At 38.7% G+C, this 21087-nt stretch overlaps 1 protein-coding gene across 1 annotated transcript in view; it reads left to right on the top strand.

Moving 5' to 3' along the window:
• The first annotated feature begins 3622 nt into the window (after positions 1–3622).
• The window catches only part of LOC134226728 (long-chain-fatty-acid--CoA ligase 6), a 126691-nt gene continuing 109226 nt past the window's right edge, over positions 3623–21087 (top strand). Inside the window, exon 1 of the mRNA XM_062707686.1 lies at positions 3623–3743. The gene's annotated coding sequence lies outside the window, so the exon portion shown is untranslated. The remainder of the gene's footprint in view (positions 3744–21087) is intronic.

Raw genomic sequence — 21087 nt, 5'->3', positions numbered from 1 at the left:
TCCGGCCATCAACCAACCTACTTTAAAATAGAGATTTCTTGATTTGACTAAGTTTGATATTGATTCTGACCGTTGACCAACTCAAGCAAATAACCATTTATGTGCCTTACAATGAGCATTCAATCCCCGCCGCTCCACGATCAAATTTATGAATTGATTTTCAACTATTTTTCTAGATGTTCGGGAAGCCACAACATCAATTCAACATTCGGGGTTTCACAACAAACGGTTCTGAAAAAAATCCTAGCTCTCTACGATATTGCCTGATTTTCTCAAAATTGCACGCGGCGAACCCTTCATGCAAGGTACCGCCGCGCTTTCTGCACCCCGTTTACTTGATTCTTATGGGTGAATAGCATTGCGGTGCATCGTTTGGCGCGGCCGTACCTTTCGACAGTCATTCGCCGCTTGAAGTTTTGTGCAAGTACCCATTTGGGAACACTACAAACGCCGCGCAGTGTATCATATCCAGGAAATCTGACAATAATATTACCATGTTCCTGTGCACCGCGGAATATTAAAGCATCTTTTAACCTCTTATATCCTTTTCAGATTACGCCATATATGATAGTAAATATCGTGGAGAAAGAAAATTGAATGGATTGGCATCAAATTATTTTTCATCGTGATATTTATTATCAAAAAGGGCGTATTCTGTATAGTTTAGGTTTACGGGTTAACTTTACATCTTACTTCTTTTATTGACACGTTTAATTTCCTTCAGTACTAAGGGACACCTAATAAAGATTGCGCCAAGGGCGCTGTGAGCTCACGTTACGCCTCTGACAATAGCTGGATGGCGCTTTTCATCCCAGTGAAAAAAACCTGATTAATCCACCTAGCGGTGATGATGCCTTTCTCGTGCATTATAAAAATTGTATTTTGGCCATTACTCTTGAGCCCATAATCCGATCTGGCCAATTTTCAATAGGAAACAATGGGAGAGTATTCTGCGTTGAATGCTGAACTTGAACTTGTTGCGAGTAAATCGGTTAAGGATAAGTGCCTGAAAAATGAGTGACATTTTTTGCGCACAGACACACACACATACACACACACATACACACACACACACACACACACACACACACACACACACACACACACACACACACACACACACACACACACACACACACACACACACACACACACACACACACAGACAATAGCGAGGATCATGCCAAACGTAGGCGGTCCAAGAAGCAGCACGAGGCGTCTGCTAGCTAGTGTCTCGTCATCGATACTGCGATATGGGGCTCCTGCTTGGGGTAATGCACTGCAAACCAAGCGGAACCGGGAAAAGCTGAAAAGTGTGTTCCGGCTGATGGCCATTCGAGTCGCGAGCGCATATAGAACGATATCGTCAGAGGCTGTATGCGTTATTGCTGGGATGCTACCCATCTGCATCACCCTGGAGGAAGACATCGAGTGTTATCGGCGAAGAGACACCAGAAACGTAAGGAAGGAGGTGAGAATCCGATCGATGGCGAGATGGCAACAAGAGTGGGACAGTACGGAGAAAGGGAGGTGGACCCACCGGCTCATCCCAAACCTGTCGGTGTGGATGAACAGAAAGCATGGTGAAGTGAACTTTCACCTGACGCAGTTTCTGTCGGGTCACGGATGCTTCCGGAAGTACTTACATCGGTTTGGACATACTAATTCACCGTTATGTCCAGAGTGCGAGAATGTCGAAGAGACACCAGAACACGTGGTATTCGATTGCCCAAGGTTTGCGGAAGTACGTAGAGGAATGCCTGCCCTAAGGGCGGACAACATCGCAGAGCGAATGTGTCACGAAGAAGGCACGTGGAATTCGGTAAACAGAGTCGTGACGCAAATACTGTCAGAACTGCAGCGTAGATGGAGAAGTGACCAGCGAATAAGCGTAGTCTCGGGGGGGAATCCAGTGTGAGTCCAGTGAGCAGTGTTTGGCCTCGGGTCGTCGGGGCGCCAGCGAACCGGAAGTCTTCTGCCAACCGGAATCGTTGGACCGACCTCGGCACTCGAATTGCCAACCTGCTGAAGAAAGAAGAAGGAAGTGCTTCGGGTATGTAGGGCACCGCCAGTGCGGACGTCATCCACCACCGGAACTGTCGAACCACCTCTGCAACCCGAAGACGAAGACGGCGCAATGCGCGAAAGCGTCCCCTGCGATAGCCGCCGGTAGTCGGGGCACCATCAGTGCGGAAGTTTCCTTCACCGGAACTGGTGGACCACCCTCAACGCCGGGGGAAGTCAGGAGGATTCGAGTCAGGAAGTTCGGTGCATGACCGTCGAGGGATCGAGACTACGTTGCAGTGGAGCAGTGGATTAGCCAGCCAGTCGGCGAACAAGCCTAAGCTAGGGGCCGGAATTTTAGAAGAAGTGCATGAGCACAGCCCCCCCCCGAAGTAGTCGCAGCATCCCGTGGTCCCGGGGGGATCGAGGCAAGGAAGATAAGGGACCCGGTTTATCCGGGAGGCACATTTTTAGCAGGTCGGGAGGAGCCCATCCCTGTTCGCCTTCGAGCATAGTGTGGATGCTCGAGGTGTCTGTCACGCAGATTTTTGATGGCCTTTAACCCTTGTAAAAAAACACACACACAGACATCACCTCAATTCGTCGAACTGAGTCGATTGGTATATAACACTATGGGTCTCCGGGCCTCCTATAAAAAGTTCATTTTTGGAGCGAACATATAGCCTTTACGTATACTTTGTATACGAGAAAGGCAAAAACAACTCAGATTTGACGGATCTGGCTCAGATTTTGGAAGCAAAAAACTTTTCTTCGTCTCGAAGAAATTATTTTGAATTTTTCATATAGGTAAGTTTGGTCCACCTTAGCTTTTGATGGCAAGACAACCGTTGCAATAATTTGTGTATTGTCTTGCTACACAATGGTATTATATTCCCAGATGACTCGAAGAACATATTAGTCTTTACAGTCTCGATTGATTTATAAGTCTATTATCGTTTGTTTGATAGTAGACCAAACTAACTAAACGTTGTTATGAGGGCCTCTTGACAGCAGTACTCAACACCCCTCAATTATCCTTGTGGTGTGATGTGGTCGTTTTCTTTTTTTGTCCTTCCCATCCCCTAGCGCTGCACTATCACAAACCTCAAGGGAGCCTTCGCTCCTCATTCATCTTTTATTCAGTAATTTGGCTACATTCTGGGCAACGTGGTTGATTCGGGTAAGCGCAGCGGCGCCAAATTGTTGTTCAACTGCAAAACGGCAACGTTATGTGTTATGTCCCCGGGTGTTTGGCAAATGAAGAAACCCGAATGCGGTATTTTTGACAGTTGTGGCCTAATCTTCTCTCCCGTCTCGGCAATATTTAAACGTTTATCTGTTTCGCGTGAATTTGATTGTCCCAATGTGTGTGTGTGTGCACATCAGCCGGTGCAATCTCAAAGAGATAGAGAGAGGAGAGAAAAACATTGATGCACTTTTTCATGTTTCGTGCAGCATGTGATAGCAAAAGCGGTCTTGGCGGTGAAGCGTGTAGGGAGAACGCGATTCGATGTGTCTGTGTACCTGCTCACGGTCCCGATGTCTAGGGAAAAACTGTTATACTCACTGCTGCATTCGAACGTTGAGTAGGTGAGCCTCGTGCAGGATAATTTTTCAGTTAGTTAATCGTGATTTAAGCGTATAAATTGCTTTTCAATAGCATGTATTGTTAGAATTGTCCATGGAATTATCAACGGAAGAAAAACGCTGTCAATTTGAGTAATATTTCACTGGAAAAGGTGAAGTTTAGAAATCCAAAGGAATATCGATTTTCACGTGTGCTGCGACAGTGGTATAAATTCAGGCTGATTGATGCTATATGTGTGGTTCTTGACGTGTGTGGGTGAACAGTTCGGTTCTATTATGATAGAATAACAGACCAGGTGTTAAATAAAACTTGAGTGAAGCTTATTAAATGTATGCATGTCTGGTTAAACTTCTGTCTTCATCAAATCATCTGACCGGAAAAGAAAATCGTATAATTAAATTATGTTCAACGAAAGATCTATACCATACAGTGGAGGTTACGTAATTGGCTTTCGTTGTACATTCTTCTTTGCGTTCATTGACCAGATTTTCATTCACAAGCACCTACTCGAAGTAGTGTAGTAAAGTTTGCGAACAATAACCGAAAAAGATCAGCAAAAATGTAAGCAGTTAGACAGCGGAGAGAACACGTATACCTAGTGGAGGAGAATGTGAAAGAGAGTGAAAAATCAATATCAACACCATGTTTCGTCGTCTGTCCTCTGATAAAACGTGGTCTAGACGACTTAGTGATTGAGTACATCCCACTTGCAGCAAACGAAAATATACATCAGCGACAAAAGTCATTTCACTTTCAAATCTTTGATCGCTTCGAGAGACCACCGGAACGGTTTGTCCGATTGTTTGTCACCGCGGTCAACAAGCGGCGCCAATGTCGAAGCGAACGAGGTGGTTTCTGATGGGAACGGTGTTTGAGTTTTGATTTTTATGGCCTGCACAGAAATAACCACCGACAAATTTGCTCACATACTAGACCGTTGCAGTCAATTTTCGATTCCTATCCGTGTTTGACTCGGTTGGATTGTCGGACAACTGTGTACAGTTTACATATTTTGAATGTGAACGAATGTGGAAGGATGTTTCCATAGCAAAAAAAAAGCTGTGAACATTCACACTAATACGACAGCGGGAAATACAAGAGGCATTTTCCAAACAATGATGAATATTTACTTCCACAAAAAATTGAAACATTTTTTTTAAGTAATATTTTCAAATGGGAGCTTGGGAAACTCTGTACGTGTCCTTTACTACCAGCCACAAATATGTGGGAAGGGGGAGGGGTGAATATGCCCTACTTAAACAAAGACTGCTTCCATGTCTTAGCTGTAACAATTTTCATTTCTCATGCATCAGTTGAACAATATAATGCCATCTTAAAATAGTAGAGAATTTCAACCATATTGGTAATCACATTTAAAAAAAAATGGTAATATTTCGTTGCCGGAAAGCTCATGGGAAGCATCCATACATTACGTAACGTTCAAAGTGTGACAATCCGTACATTTTTTTATAAATGATTCATGAAAAAGTGAGACATAAGGGGGAGGGGGTTGGAAATGGCGTTACGTAATTCATGGATCTTCCCTGAGGCAAAATGCTTTTTAGTTGACAGCTCTTAAGGAACAACGCACCACGCGTCGGCGAATCAGCATTTTGTTATGCGTGGAGACGCGTAGTACTTTGTAAGTTAATCTCACTGGTTCGTTCTGCCTCGCAGAAATGCTAGATGTTTCATCAAAATGTGGAAAATTTCGGTTTTCCCAACCTTCCCATAATTTTAGGTCTAGTTTTGTTACGGCCATCTCAAACACGGTAAATATGATTGAATATCCAAAAGCCGTTTTGCATGAGGGGTGTTTTGGGGCCTCTTCTCCTACAAGAAATCAGTCTTTTGCCATCCAGTTGGTTGCTCAAATCACATTTCTCGACAATATTCTAGTAATTTCCATATCGCGAATTCGGAGCTGGGAAGTTACTGAGTTTTCCAGAACTAAAAATCATAAAAACTTTCCACTCTTGATTGTTTTGAAATGGTTTAAAAAAATAATTTCTTCAAATGGATTCGAAAAATACAGTCGATTCGATATCCAATCCTAGAACATTGGTTCGTATGAATGAAAATCAGTTAAACTCAAAGCTTGTAGTATCTACTCAAAAGTAAAATCCACAGAGTAAACTACATGTTTGATATGAATAAAAAAATCTTTTCGAACATGTCGCATCGCAAGTAGTCAAAGAGGCCCCAAAACGACCTCCCGAGGCAAACCGCTTTTCAGGTATTCCATAATATTCACCGTGTTTGAGATTATCGTATCAGAACTAGACCTTAAATGGTGTAGGCTAGGCGAAAAAAGTGTCAAAATAATAGATAGAAAGGTAGGAAAAATCAAAATTTTCCACATTTTGATGAAACATCTAACATTTCGGCGAGGCATAGCGCCCTAGTGACAGTGAGACTAACCCACAATGTACTGCGCGTCCCCACGCACGGTCCATAACAGAATGCTGATTTGTTGACGCATGGTGCGTTGTTCCTTAAGAGCTGCCAGCTAAAAGGCGTGGGGACGCTACATTTACTACATTTTAAGGTTCCCCCAAACACACGCGATGCGACAGTCGCGACGCGATTCTATCGCTTGGCGACAGCGATTCTGTCGTCGGCAATATGGAAGCGTAAATACCAAATTGCTTGCAGCGACCCAACGATAGAATCGCGGCGACTAGTTGTCGCCGTCGCGGCGATGAAATCTCTTAGGTCTGGGGGAGCCTTTACTACATGCAGAAATGTCAAAACAGGAATAGACCGCATGATAACGATGATTTCATTGTTTCTGTAGCTAATTGATGATCGATTCCTCGGCTTTGTTTTATTTTGTTTTCAAATGAACTTCTATTCTCAAAAGAGCAAAGCATCTCTCCGAATCAGATTGGTAACTTGCATCTGAGACGTGGGTAGCAACCGTCTTTCGCACTTTTAAGAAAATAGATTTTATAAAAACTTTTTCTTGACCATTCTGATTTTTGTCCAATTCTCAACTAAAACCATTGAAATTGAATCCAAAGTGAAATTTAAAAATCTCTCATTTAACATTCCACATTAGGTAGCAAGCGGTAATGGCTAGTAATAATTTTGGAGGGAAATACTCCTTGATGATGATGATATGATAGAAGCTCGAATGGTTTTACACAACTGTGCGAAAAGAATCATGAATCCTGATGGTTATTGCGCCAAAACGTACACCAAACAGCGGACGCCATAATTTAATACAGATTTGTATTACAACAATGCAAAATCTGTATAAATTTTTTGCATATACAATCTTATGACAATCTTGTAATTCTGCATTATTTCTATACACAGGCCTGGTAGCGAATCACTTTTTAGTGACTTGGTCACTATTTTGAGTCTAGTCACTCAAAAGTCACTATTTGCATCCAAAAGTCACAAAAGTCACTATTTTTCAGAAGATGGTCACTAAAGTCACTATTTTTGCATTGCCTGTTGTAAAAAAGTTCAAAATAAAAATCAAAATTTTGTAATCAAATGTGAATCTGATAGATATATATTAAATTTGGGAAATATGCACCAAAGAAGTTCCAAGTGTGTTGTGAAAATCGTGAGATTATTTCCGATTGATGTCAACTATGATCTTTCTTTTCACGAATGGAATTTGTATGCAAAAGGCTAACCTCAAATAAAGAGTACAGAATCGAGGAGTATTGGAACCAGAACCACGTCTGTTGGTGCGCATTTCCTCAGTTTCATCAAATGACAATGATGTTTGATTTTTGTCAACGTCAGGGAGAGTAATGAATGATAAGGGCGTCGATGATAGAAAGTACATTATGATTGTTAAATGGTTGTTAAATCCGTTTATTGTTGTCTAGCGACTCTTCGATATAAGTCTCGAAAAAAAATGTAGGGTAAGTTATGATAGAAGTAATTCTGGCACAAGCCACTAAATTCAAAATTGAAATTATTTAAGAAATATCACGTTTTGCCTTTCTCGTATACTAAGTATACGGTAAAGGCTATATGATCGCTCCAAAAACAAACGTTTTATAGAAGGCCCGGAGACCCATAGTGTTATATACCAATCGACTCAGTTCGACGAATTGAGGTGATGTCTGTGTGTGTATGTGTGTGTGTGTGTGTGTGTGTGTGTGCGCAAAACTACTCAAAAAATGTCACTCATTTTTCGGGCACTTATCCTTAACCGATTTGCTCGCAACAAGTTGCATTCGACGCAGAATCCTGTCCCATTGTTTCCTATTTGAAATTGGCTAGATCGGACTATGGGATCAGAAGTTATGGCCAAAATACAAATTCATACAAAAAAATCGCGTAAAAAATGTCACTCATTTTTCGGGCACTTATCCTTAACCGATTTGCTCGCAACAAGTTGCATTCGACGCAGAATCCTGTCCAATTGTTTCCTATTTGAAATTGGCTAGATCGGACTATGGGATCAGAAGTTATGGCCAAAATACAAATTCATACAAAAAAATCGCGTAAAAAATGTCACTCATTTTTCGGGCACTTATCCTTAACCGATTTGCTCGCAACAAGTTGCATTCGACGCAAAATCCTGTCCCATTGTTTCCTATTTGAAATTGGCCAGATCGGACTATGGGATCGAGAGTTATGGCCAAAATACAAATTCATTCAAAAAAATCGCGTAAAAAATGTCACTCATTTTTCGGGCACTTATCCTTAACCGATTTGCTCGCAACAAGTTGCATTCGACGCAGAATCCTGTCCCATTGTTTCCTATTTGAAATTGGCTAGATCGGACTATGGGATCAGGAGTTATGGCCAAAATACAAATTCATACAAAAAAATCGCGTAAAAAATGTCACTCATTTTTCGGGCACTTATCCTCAACCGATTTGCTCGCAACAAGTTGCATTCGACGCAGAATCCTGTCCCGTTGTTTCCTATTGAAAATTGGCCATATCGGACTATGGGATCGAAAATTAATGGAAAAATCGCTAAAAAAAACTCACTCATTTTTCAGGCACTTTTCCTCAACCGATTTACTCGCATTAAATTACAATCGACGCGGAGTGTCTCATATTTTCTTATTAAAAATTGGCCAGATCGGACTATGGGCTTAGATGTTATGGTCAAATTACTATTTATTGCGAAAAAGAGTTCAAAAAAGTCTAGCTCACTTTTTTAGCACTTAGACTTCATATATTCCCCAAGCAACACAAGTTTAACAAATCTGGTTGCAGTAACCATATTGTGATTGAATCCGGTCATATATAAGTTACTGTGATTGATGCGCAATATGTGTGCTTCTCAGGTCTCTCGCATCAGATTGCATTCGACGCAGAATCTTGTCCCATTGTTTCCTATAGAAACTTGGCCGGATCGTACAATTGGGTCAAAAGTTATGGCGAAAATACTAATTTTAAAACTACAAAATAAAATGCCATTTTTTGCTCTTATGCTCATCCGATTTGTTTGCAACAAATTGCGTTTGGCGAGAATTTTTTTATGCATATAAACAAATATGAAAAAAAAACACACGGCATCGTTTAAAACGGAAGCATTTTTTCTCGCGTTTTGAAAATTGTTGGTGTACAAATATTAACTTCCGCGGGTAAGAATGGTCGACTTAACCCAACTTAAACTACACCACCGAGGGAGACCATACGGTTTTCTTCGGATCAATGAGATAGATCGTAATAGCTGACAATAGTGCTCAAGTGAAAATGGTAGCAGCTCACTGGTCGGTGGGAAACTGGTAACCAGTGCCGCCGGCATCGCTGGAGATCTTTCAGGATTACCACCTCTCGGAAGCGAAGAGCTGCCAAGTCTTTAAATTGTGGGTAAAGTAGTCAGCCTGAGAAAATTATTTTGAGCTTTTTAGTGGAATATTTTCACTTGTCATAAGACGATTTTGTACGGTCCCATTTGGTTCCAACACTTGATTGTGCCTTGACAGATGCGTGTTTCGACCTCAGCGGTGGGGTCGTCTTCGGCGTCTCGAAGTCGAGTCAAGTACGAGACACTGAAGACGGCTTTACTGTTAGGGTCGAGGTACGTATCTGTCGGGGTACAGTTGAGTGGTGGAATTGAGTGGGATTGTGCAGACTCGTCTTATGACAAGTGAAGTTTTTATTGTTAATTCATTACCTTATTATAATTAATATTTTCAGAATATTTATTGATTTTATTATTCTTATCATATTCTTTACATTTGTTTCATTCCTATTTTTTTAACACATAATGTCCATCACCTCTAATATAGTCATTTCAATTTTATTAAATTTCTTTTAAGTGTATATGAATTAAACTCTTTGAGCTCAAATAGCAAATTATATGGAATATGTTCATCATATGGCAGTGTATTCAACAGTATTTTCATAAAATAAACTGTATATTGTGTACAACAGCTAAAGGGTTATTTTTTACCAACGGAAATATCCAAACTCTTTGTCTCCGTATTGGTTATCATATATTACATACATCGTAACGTTTTATTCAATTATTTTACTTTTTATAATCGTTTTACTCCTTCTAAACATGTTTATAATATTCGTAATACTTATTACGAGACTCCCTATGAATAAATATTCTGTTGTTATAGGAATACATTTAATTTGTGATTATTAAATTACATTTTTGCAATTCCTGATCATAATACCTGGTTTACAGTTGTCATTTGAGTGATAAAATGGCCTACTTTTCCATACCAACAGAATGGGTGCTTTAATGACCATTATGCAACTCAACCATTATAGAACTCATTTGGGTGCTATAATGAAAAACCTACATTGGGACAGTAGTTACTTGACTACATTTAGCTGAATTAGTTTGGGTGAGTGTTTAAATGGTGTACTCTAAGCGTCTCGTAATAAATGATATGGTTTGTTGGACATAACATTACAATTTTCCAAAGGCAATTGCATTCATCGCTTCATAGCTTTTCAAGCTATGCAATTTGGCACGATAAGATGGAATCTTATTGTTCTCTGCCGCAACATAATTTATTGGCATGAATGATCATGTGGAGTAAATTCGATTGTACAATTTTGGTATAGATTTATCATATTAAAGCCCATTTTTCGTCATTGCAAAGAATAGCGTGTGCAACTCGTTGCAAAACTCGATTTTTTCAGCACTCGTAGTATTTATCCAACTCGGCAAGCCTCGTTGGATAAACGTACAACTCGTGCTGAAAAAATCATCTTTTTGCAACTAGTTGCACAAACTACTATTATGAAATCGAATCCTACCATACAAAATAACTTGTTTTCGGGTTTCCGTTTTGACTAATGGAGGTTCGACTACTTTGTCGGGCCGATTGACACCAATAAAAATATTCAATGATTACGATACCAGAGCCACCATTTTTCAGAACCTACTTTTTTTCTAGTGATCCCATAGTAGAATTACCTTTTTCCAGAACCAGGTGAACAAAATGTTCGATCAGATGACAGCAAGCTTCGGTATCAATCGGTTGTGCTTCATTCATTGTTTTCAATAATTTGCTACGTTCATCAAATTTCTTGCAATTATACTCAATAAATGTTTATATTTCATCATATAATATTATATCATGTTATATTATATATCATGATATTAATTTTATTAATCTAAACAACCTGGATCGAACCAAAATCAAATTCATCTTCTTCGGATTGGTATTTCTGAACCATTTCTCTCAAGGTCGACTAATGCTTAACAAAGCAAACCCTGCCGTACAAAACATGTAAAGTAAATAATATATGGTATGGGTTCTTTGACACTGTAGCAAAGGGTTTGTAGTACACAGGATTTTGTTTTTACACGATTTTTTTTCGCTCGTATTTTTGATCGTGTGACTTCAATTTGCCACCAAACTTTTCGCAACATGTTTCAAAAAATCCAGAATAAATCAAAGAAAAATCACATTGTAATTAATATACGTTAAACATTTAGGATGAGTGGAAAATTGAGAAAATGTAAATCGCGTAAAAACAAAATCCAGTGTATGTAGTAAACGTAGTATGATTCACCTGTGATTTTCAACTCGTAATTTATTGATATTTTTTTAATGTATTAATCTAATACAGATTAAATGTCTTCTGTTATAGCCTATTCAGAGCACGATTTTACTCACATGATGAAGAGTAGCTTGATATCAAGGATTGCTCATCGTATTTTCATTTCATATGAAATTTATCACTCTAAATGCCTCGTAAATGCTTGTAATATGAATATGCCATTATTGAGTTGAAAAACATTTGTGATCAATAAGAATCACTACATGAAAACTTTCGTTGCATTTCATCAGTGCTTAATAAAACTTAGCAAAACTCCGACCATATTACCTCGATTTAATTGATCATTTCTAACTTTCAAATACATACAAACAAATAAAAACAAATAATGTAATAATGTTTCATCATATACATATTTATTTTGCTTCATCAAATGATTTGTAACATTCATATTTTTTTTTCATGACATATATTTTATTGTGAAATCAAATATATGGCCAACAATCAAACTCATTCGAATGGCTATATGATATTTTGCTCGCAAATCTATTGAGAACATTATATTGTAAATATGTATTATCATTATTTTATACTCATTACATTGGTTATTATCATGCATATATTTCATTTTAGTTATAATACATATGCTATATTATTTTTATGCCATCAGCGATATTTTTTTTTCAGATCAGGCCCAAGGTCCAGGGATAACGGTATTCATCAACCGAAACACCACCTTATTTCCTCTACAATATTACTGATTTGACTGTAAATATATGAAATGGGACTGGGAGGGTGCATCAGGGCATCAATGAAGTTACAGTTGAACAATGAAGTGGTAGCCAATCGGAGTCAAGGAAGGAAAGTATCAGTCGTTCGCGTCTATTACTTTTATCTCCAACAGTTGTTAACCAGTTGACGCGCCCTTCTTCAAACAAACCATCCCGTGGAAAGCTTAACAAGAATTGCAAATTTCATTATTATTTTTGTTGGATCATTTTGCTGGAAGGAGATTCTTATTTTCCCGTGGGTTTAGTGTAAGTGTCTCTGCTTACAGGTCCACCACCCCCATTTTTGGCCTTTCATACAGAAATATGTTGAATTCAAAATTATATTGAAATTTGACCTTACTGTTAAGTGGAACCGCATGCAGAGCAAGACTCCAGCCAGGATGGCGGCTAACTACATACATACATACATACATAAACAAATATGAAAAATAAGACCAATCCACATATTTCTTCCAAATTTTTCCAAACCTTTTGAACGAACGAGAAAGGCACCATCACCGCTAGGTGGATTAATCTGGGTTTTTATAAAAAGTTTCTGTTTATTAACAATTAAGAAAAGATACCCAAAAACTAGTGTGAAGGTGAATGAATTAGTCGAATTTTGAAAATCTAAAATAAAACAAAAAACTAATTAGATTTAAAGGATTTTTTAACTCGAGATTGTTTTGCCACCCATTTTTAATCAACTTAAATACTAAAGTCTGCCATTTAGAAATTAAAGTTTATTAAAATTTCTGGATGTCTAATAAAAGACCATGGTTTTATTGGATTTTAAAAATTTCCTCAGAATGCCACGTCGTACTCAAAATCTCAGAAACTTCATTTAAATTTGTTATTAAACCATACTTTAATAACAGGTAAAATCCTATTTCGTATTTTATTTTGTATTTGAACCCTGCAGAATCTGTAAATGCTCAGATTTAACGCTTATCTTCCCCTCTCTTATTTTGTTCCATCATTCGATCTTCTGAGCAAAGATACTGATGAAATAATGGGATATTGATCCAGAGTTGTAAATATTCGGCAGCACTGGATGAAGGTGATGTTTTTTTATTTCATTTTTTAATTTCCTTCCTGTTTTGAAATCAACCTCACATTAGGTTCTGCAGCGTCTGTATCTAACCTCAAACTGATGACAGATTAGTAGTGCTTCGCGTTGGACTCGGGGGCAGCCAACCAATCACGAACTCGAACTTTGTCGGAGTCCTCGTCGGAGTCAGTGGAAAGTACTACTGAACTGTCAAAAAAGTTCATTTGATGAGGACCGAATTCATTCGTGACGTCATGCTGCAGAACCTAATTCCCGGAGAGGCAGAAAAGTAAACAACAGAACTCACATCACCCACAGCGCCGCGAAGATGAAATTTACCACAAAAATGTACACATTCACTCAGCAAATTGAAAAAATTCACCACGCGTTTAAATGGGCCACTCACAGTCATACGGTAAGGCGCGAACTGAGCAGCATGTCAGAGCGACTTGTGAGTGGCTGAATGCGAAATTGAATGGTCGGTGTTGGAAATGATTTTTCGGCTGCACCCAGTCGCACTCACCACGGCGGCGAGGAAGGCGACTGCAGATTATACTGAGATCCATGTTTTTCACTGCATTGACTGTGAAATATTTCTACCCTGTATTGATCTTAGCGTATACGCTCGGTAAACAAAGTGCAATGTTCGTCATGGAGATAATTTTTTTCAAAGCTTTTGTTGTAGCAACACCTTCGCAATGTGATTATACCCCGATCTGCGCTTGCTATCAGGATCATCATCAAACGCTTTAATGATATCTTTCCAGAGTGCTTAGAAGATATTTCAATTCCTGTTTAAAACTAAACTAATGCAGGCTGATTATTATTGTGACAGCTACCATACAATACTTTGTTGTGAGATTTGTCATTTTTCGATAGCCATTTGGAATAAACTACAAAGGGATAGCCTATGAACGCTGTCGTACGAATATGAAGCCAATTAAAATCTGTCACTTCCACAAATGTACTTAAGGTGGTTATACAACAAAGCCACAAATCGGCCATCTTGGAAACCACGTGCTTTTTCTAGGTATTTTTTCAAGAGCACGAATTGAGAGAACAACAACGCCCATGGGGATCACAACATCTGTAGATCGTTTGATTACTCATGCTAAGCAATCGACTTTAATTTCAGCATTGTACAAAAAATGTTACGCTGGTTTTGAACTTTTGATAATAGGAGTAGAAAACCGTGTGGTGAATTTGAAATTCACCACATGGCTTGATTGTATAATCACCTTAACAACACAATTCACAAGATTGACTACGTATTATACTGATCTTCTACTCGAAACATCTAGCCTTTTTTGACTTTATACGACTGAGCTTAAAGAACGGCCAATTTTTCAATCATTGTGAAAATCAAGACGCGTTTCAAACCTTTTGCTATAGGTTCGATCACAGTATAAAGACAACAAAGTAGGCTCATAAGAAAAATGACACTTCAAGAGTGACGTATATTTTATCGCCACATGTTAGAGTGCAAAAGTAAGCATGCTGAGACCGTAGAGCATCGTCTCAGTTCAGCTTGTGCGAAGATAGTAGTGACCAAGGTGAATATAAGAATAAGAACCCTGGTAGTGACGACACATACATTCAAACTGAATGTTTACATACGTGCTGAGCCTGCCTTGTTTTTTTGTATGCCGTGAGGTTCGATTATAGTTTTAAATATCAACTATACGAATATGCCCAATCGCGCACGGGCTGTGTTTTTTCTTTCGGTCAAACTGTCAATCTTTTAAATGATTGCAGCATCGCACTCTAGTTTTTAGTTCAAGTTTTAGTTCAAGCTTAATAGCTTTCTTTAGAACTCATGAAAATGTTGCATTTTGACAATTTTCCAACTTTCGCCGTCAAATTAATGAACTTTTAGTAGATGTAAACACTACGGAGCCCAGGACGAATTGATTCATGAGAATATCTGGAAAATCGTTCGTTGGTTCTATTGCCTCACAAAAAATGTAAACTAATTTTTATGTATAGAGTCGCTGAAATCTAGGGTGGGTGTACCAATCGTCGCCATAGCTAAGAAAAACTATTTTTAAAAATATAATTAAAAGGCATATGGGTGGTGTTGATATGTCCAGTTGTGGCACTATTCTTAATTTTGGTTCCTATTATGGCAAATCCCATTGTTTTATTATGGGATTGGCCTTAATGGGACCACTAGTGCGACAACTGGTGCAAAGGACGACAAAAAATAATCAAAATCATTTTTTTAAATTATGGTTTGTTTGATTTGGAGAAGATTAAAGACGTTATTGTGTCATGTTAACATGTTTTACTGATCAGAAAACGATTTGTGGTGATGTGATGTGCCACTTGGTGTATAATGCACTCGTGCGACCACTGGTGCTATAGCCACGTCTGGTACATCTACCCTAGGAAAAACGATTTCAAACTTGCATATTTAGTGATTGTACTTTGACAGGTACGTATTTCGACCTCAACTGAACAGTAAGGCCGTCTTCAGTTTCTCGTACTTGACTGAAGTACAATTCTCGTTCGTGTTGGCGTGAAATGCTATAACGTATTCAATTTGTACAGGTGGCACAAAAAGGCTACACATTCCCAGCCCTTTTGAACCTAATAGCGGTGATTAAGGTCCAAAGACAAGAATTCCATACCAGTTTTCGTACCAATGTTTGAGTCGTTAGTAAAGAATACCTTTGAACAGAGATCTTATATGCCGACAATGGCAAGCAAGTCAGAATCCTATGAGTTAGTACTATTCCATTTAATTCTTGCATTTTGTAACATAATCTATTTTTAATTTAATTTTAAAATCTATTTTTTTTTTGTTTATGCCAAATGTTTTAGACTTTTTTCGAGGAGATGAAACTTTTGAGCACAATTCGTTTTTGAAATTCAATGGCATGGCATGGCACATTCCATTGGCACCCCAATATACACTAATACTGCCAATTATTTCATAGCTGACGTAACAAAACAACCATTGCTATTAAATCATGGGCAGAATAGACCTGGAATCATTGTGGGGAAGATATGAGCCATTTTGAGCCAAGGAGGAGATCCCCCAAAGCCGGACACATAAGCCATTTAACGAAAAACTATCTAACTATCCGTTATGTTTAATTATGAAATATTGTCATTGATGATTTATACAAACTGTCATTTAAACATGTTTTTCGATGATGTATTTTGATGAAGGGAAGGGTCGCTCGGCTGAAAGCCATTTGGCCGAATGCCACTAGGCCGAACAAACCATTAGGCTGAAACCCATTTGACCGATTGTCATTTGGCCAAAAAGGTCATTTGACTAAAAGGGTAATTTGGCCGAAAGGGTCATTTGGCCGAAAGGGTCATTTGGCCGAAAGGGTAATTTGGCCGAAAATGTGAAAGGAAGGAAGTGAGAAATGAGTGAGAAGTGAGACGTCTCACTTTTCACTCCTTTTTTCACACTTCTCACTGTGTCAGTAGTGCGATGTGGGTACTAAGACATCTCACTAATCATTTCGCGCTTCTCACTTGTTACAGTGAGAAGAGAAAAATGAAGAGTGAGAAGTGAGACGTCTCTCTTCTCATTCCTATTTTCTCATTTTTCAAGTTACCTATTCGGCCAAACGACCCTTTCGGCCAAATGACCCTTTCGGTCTAATGACCTTTTCGGATAAATGACCCTTTCGGCCAAATGACCCTTTTGGTCTACTGACCTTTTCGGACAAATGACCCTTTCGGCAAATGATTCTTTCGGCCAAATAACCCTTTCGGCCAAATGACCTTTTCGGCCAAATGATCCTTTCGGCCAAACGACCATTTCGGCCAAACGACCCTTTCGGCCAAATGACCCTTTCGGTCTAATGACCTTTTCGGACAAATGACCCTTTCGGCCAAATGACCATTATGGTCTAATGACCTTTTCGGACAAATGACCCTTTCGGCCTAATGACTCTTTCGGCCAAATAACCCTTTCGGCCAAATGACCTTTTCGGCCAAATGACCCTTTCGGCCAAACGACCTTTTCGGCGATACAAACCTTTCGGCCAAATGACCCTTTTGGCCAAATGGCCCTTCGGCCAAATGATCCTTTCGGCCAAATGACCCTTTCGTCCAAACGATCCTTTCGGCCAAACGACCCTTTCGGCCAAATGATTTTTGGCCTAATGGTCTGTTCGGCCAAATGGTATATTCGGCCAAACAACTTTCGGCCTTGTGGCTTTCGGTCGAATGGGTTTTGGTCAAACAACCCTTCCCCGTTCAAATATGACTAAGTTCCTGTTCCTTAATCTTCTAGTTCCTTTACATGAGTAAAGAAATCGTTTAGAATAATTCAAGACAAAATTTTTAAAACGACTTATCTGCTTTTGTGATTAAAAATTTAAACGACGATTTAACGAATCTGATAGCTCTCCCTTGCAAACCAGCACCATCAACAAGTAGCGGAAACCTTCACCTACAAATTGGTGGGGTTGGTTTGCGTCTAGGATAGGATGTGCCAATTAGTCATTAAAAATCGTACCGATTTTCTTGCAAAATCGTACCGGTTGCTGATTGGGTGAAAATGACAATCGATTACTTCGATCGGTGATATCACATTTTCAAAAGGGCAGTTTGTTGTTAGCTTGGCCGTGTTGCTGGGTAATTAAATTCAAATTTATGACAAAATTCAAAAGTTTGTTTTTTGATTTTTTGGGTGAAATGAATTTATGCTAGACTGCAAATGATGTATGTATGATTCTCAAGGGTTATGCTTATTTAAAACATTCGTTTAGAAGCATTATTTACCAACTTTTTACCCACTTCACTGTAAAACTCATCCAATTCCATGTAAAAACTTTTTTTTTTTGATAATACGTAACATCTTTTATTATGAATAATGAAAGAAATGAACGAGAAAACATTATTTTTTTACATATATTATTTGGTGGATATTCTAAAAAAAAATCGGGAGCACTGGCCACACCCTCGTCGAAGCAATCGACTGAGGAAACAACAAGGTAGTCGCAATTCAATTGTCACATCCTATCCTAGGTTTGCGTGGGAGAGCTATCAGATTCGTCAAACCGCCGTTTAAATCTTTGTTAAATGTTAATTATACATAACCGCCCATTACTCATAGGGTCGTTTGACCGTTTACCATCTGAGCTACTGTTGAAATAGTATATCAGACTGTCCATTTGTAGTTAACAGCTGTTAGTGAGACAATAACACTTATTCTCTTTAATTATAACAGATGCGATCTACGTATGGTCCATGATTATGCGGGATTACTCATATTCAAATTTTGATAATCGTTGTTTACAGATATGTAACCTAACTTTTTCAAAATTATTATCAACACATTTCGATTTTAAACAGTTCATGAAACATTTTGTACAAAACGTCATACTTTAGATATTTTATAGAAAGATTGAAAAGATTATAATTCACGAAGCTTGAAAAAGATACAATTATTTACGTTAAATCAACGGATACCAAAACGATGCACTGAATATCAAATAATTTGGTTGGAATGCTGCTTAGTAATTAGTAATGCTGTCCAATTTAGCAGCTAGAAGTAGCTCGAAGTTGTTCTCGTCCTGCTCGTTCTTTTTTGTCAACAAATGGGCATGAGCAGGACAGGGAGAAACTTCGAGCTACTTCAAGCTCTCATTGGACAGCACTAGTATTAAGGGCAGGACGCTTGGCGAATAATTTTTTTCTTATAATCATCGAATGACGTCAGCTAGCTATTTTTATAAATTTACGGATAGGGGAAAAACATCGAACGTTTGCTTGGCTTGGACATGTCATCCTCTCCCATACGAAACTTCTATAGGCCAAATAAATCGGTTCAGTTCTTTGGTAGTTCGTCATCCCCAACAATTAGTTCGTACCATTTGACATGCGGGACTCCAGTTGGTCTTATGAGCGAAGGCGTATCATATTTGAACTCATAGATGAACACTTTTCGAGTCAGGTGGGACATTTTCCAAGCTTGTACGCTAACACGAATCTTGTGTTCGGATTTTTAAAGAACTGAGTTTTATTCAAAATTCCCATTGATAAAATGAATTATTGTTCTTTCTACAGGAATATTGAAAATATTACAATGGCGGCCAAAGAAAAGCTTCAAAAGTGTGGAAATATGAATGAGAACACTAAGTTAAAAGGTGGATCATGTTTCAGTTATGAACGTACTGCCATGAGAGGAAAAGAACACTACATATTTGACACGCAACATACCACAAAAAGTATTTCAACTTTGTTCGATTTGAATGGCATTCTCAGTCTCTTAGTTGACAGGTACCTAGTGAGAAAAGGGAAAGTTGGTGATAAACAGTTGCTCGAAGGGAGCTAATCACGCGACTTCATTGTGGGCACAGGCAAATACAAAGTAGGGTTAAGCGGAACCGTTTGGGTACTCATGTGAACCTTCACATCCGATGATGAATTAATAATTAAATCAATTTCCATTGCCGTCATCGACGTATTTAGTTCCTAGGCATAGGACCATTCCAATTCTGTTAACAAGAACGCTGCGCGGCAGTTCTTTTGAATAGCATGGTGCTGAGAACCGGAACACCTTTCAACATATGCCGTTCAAGTGCTGAGACAACAATAAGGGGAATTCAAGTGAACAAAAAAAAATCATGGCGTGAAAGAAATAGCAAATCGCTGTCGTGAATTGCCAAATCGGCCCATGATAATTAACTATCACGCTAATGACGCAGCGCAGGGCAACCTTGGGATATTTGCGGAACAGAATTCGTCGCGCAGCTCAATGTTTGGAATCGTTTTATTGCCAGTTTTATGTCTGTTCCATAACGGAGTTTGGGGAGACTTGTTGAATTCCAATTCGGAATAGAAAATATGTGTTTAAATCAAATTTTTCTGATAAGAGTGAACTACTGAATAGTTTTTGACGTTTGTCAAGTGATTTATTTGTGTTTGAAGGAATGGTAGAATTCACATCAGTACAATGGTGCTAGCTTGATAATGTGCACGACAAGCAGAAATTGTGCAGATCAGCAGAATCGCTGCTAAACAATATGGATATTAGTTGATTGGCCAAGAGCAAAGAATGCTGACTTTATCACATCATCGAACTCGTATAATGGTTTGAATAGTTTAAAAGTCATGTATGAGATGCAACTGAGCTGAAGGCAGTTTTGCAATTTAAATACAGAATCGATAAGTTTTGATGGTGTTGCTGATTTATTGATTATTGTTACGTTGTTACGTTGAGCACTTGATGTGGCAAGTTTTTTATATAATCGTGCTGCATAAATGTGTTACATTCCAGTGTTAAATTTTAAAGGTGTTGATAATTGTTTTGAATTTTGAATGACGGTGTGTTATTGTCTGCACGTGTTTGTGCGTGTATGCGTTTGTATGTGTACCAAGTAATTGTTTGATTCGTAGGATCTTAATTCATTGTCCACGTCACGTTACACGTGCTCATTCGATGACTGAAAGTTATCAAAGAGAGTATGACTTCTTAAAGCATCAGCGGCGCTATCTTCCTTTTAAATAACAGCCTGTTTCAAGACAATTCCAATGGTTCATTGCAAATAAATCACCATTGCAACTAGGGTCACGGTCGGTATTTCCTTCTAGCGTTTAAAATTTCTTCACAGGCTTGTATGATTTCGCTATTTGTTCCTTTTTGGGCTTTTGCTGAAGATTTTTTAAATTTTTGAATGTGGGATATGTGAATTAGATCCCGGACGAAAACATCTGCCATAACCCTTTATGTGCAATTCTTGCCGATTC

Source organism: Armigeres subalbatus, chromosome 3, assembly GCF_024139115.2.
Source record: "Armigeres subalbatus isolate Guangzhou_Male chromosome 3, GZ_Asu_2, whole genome shotgun sequence".
Lineage (NCBI taxonomy): Eukaryota > Metazoa > Arthropoda > Insecta > Diptera > Culicidae > Armigeres > Armigeres subalbatus.
This window is presented reverse-complemented; position numbering and strand designations above follow the sequence as displayed.